This window comes from Gavialis gangeticus, unplaced genomic scaffold, assembly GCF_001723915.1.
Source record: "Gavialis gangeticus isolate Ggan-Ray unplaced genomic scaffold, GavGan_comp1, whole genome shotgun sequence".
NCBI lineage: Eukaryota > Metazoa > Chordata > Crocodylia > Gavialidae > Gavialis > Gavialis gangeticus.
In genome coordinates this window covers 33,267,522-33,268,773 of record NW_017728998.1, presented here as the reverse complement: position 1 = coordinate 33,268,773, position 1,252 = coordinate 33,267,522, and the positions used below count along the sequence as shown (strand labels likewise).

At 68.6% G+C, this 1,252-nt stretch overlaps 1 long non-coding RNA gene across 2 annotated transcripts in view; it reads left to right on the top strand.

The window, feature by feature from the left end:
* Positions 1-343: 343 nt before the first annotated feature.
* The window catches only part of LOC109289599, a 127,806-nt gene continuing 126,897 nt past the window's right edge, over positions 344-1,252 (top strand). For both annotated transcript variants that reach the window (XR_002095419.1, XR_002095420.1), the window contains exon 1: positions 344-520. This is a non-coding gene — a long non-coding RNA (uncharacterized LOC109289599). The remainder of the gene's footprint in view (positions 521-1,252) is intronic.

Genomic DNA, 1,252 nt, shown 5'->3' with positions numbered 1-1,252 from the left:
TATTTTTGCCTCCCGCCAAGAAGAATTTCTGCCATTGGGGCTTGCAGGGGAGGGAAGCTAAAAATAGTTCGGCTCCTCACGGTGCGGAGATCATACTCCCCCTGGCCATCAAGGACATGGGGGTGCGGATTTGGCTGGTTTATCTCGAACGATGCAGAACCGGAATTGCACCTGGAGCGTAATGTTTGGCTCCCCGGGAATGAAAGCGGTGCTGCAGTTAGATTACCCCGGGGGAGGCAGGATGAAAGGCCCTGTGGGCAGGAGGCGAGGAGCGGGCCCGAGCCGAGGGAGGAGATGTTTGACGGGGGGATGGCGGCGGGCGCAGCCCCGCGCACTGGGGAAGAGCAGTGGGACGAGGCGAGGAGGTGTCCAAACTGCTGATGGGGTTTGTTTGTTTTTCCCCCTGGAGGGCGAAGAGGAGCGGAGTGAATGGCCCCATCCCCCTGAGGGAGGAGGTGTAGTAGGAAGGAGCGGCCCGCCCGCGCCCTTTGGGAAACAAGCGGTCGGGGAAGGAGAGCGGGTAAGAAACGTGTCCTGGAGCCCGGCCGGAGCCGGCAGGTGTGCCCGGGGATGTCCCTGCACCCGCGACTCGACTCCCCGCGCTGTCGGGCCGTGTCCCTGCCGCCCCCCGGCCCGGGCTTTTCTCCTCATGCTCGCGGGCCCCGTCTGCAGCGCCCGCCCCGTGCCCCCCGGTCACCCGAGGCCCCCCTCGAGCGGGCCGCCCCCCGAGGCGCGGCGGGGCAGCTGCACTTGTGTGCGCTCCGAGGCGGGGGCCGCGAGCACCCCCCGCCCCGCGCACACCTAAGGGCAGGGGCCGGCTCGCGCCACCTCCCTGCCTCGCGCCCGGGAAGGGCTCGGCCAGGCTCCCCCGGGAACCTCGGCACCAGCACCCACCAGCACGAGGGGCTCAGCCGCCCCCTCCCGGCAGCACCTGCACCTTGGGCCTGGGTTTGCTTTCAAGCAAAAAGAAAAAGCGGGGCGGGGTCCCGCTCTGCTCGCCCCGTGTCCGGTGCCACCCACTTGGCGCTGCGAGGGGGAGCGGGCACCTCCCTAGTGTCCCGCATCTCACGCCCCACTCTCTCCCTCTGCCTCTTTCTTTCTTCAATGGCAGCCCCTCCCTCAGCCCCCTCTCCGCTGCGTTTGATTGCACAGCTGCTCTGGGTTCCCCGCAGCTCCGCTTCTCTCTCTGCCCCCACGGAGCTCCGCATCCCGCGCCGCAGCTGGGGCCGGGCAGCCGGGACTCGCCCCCGCG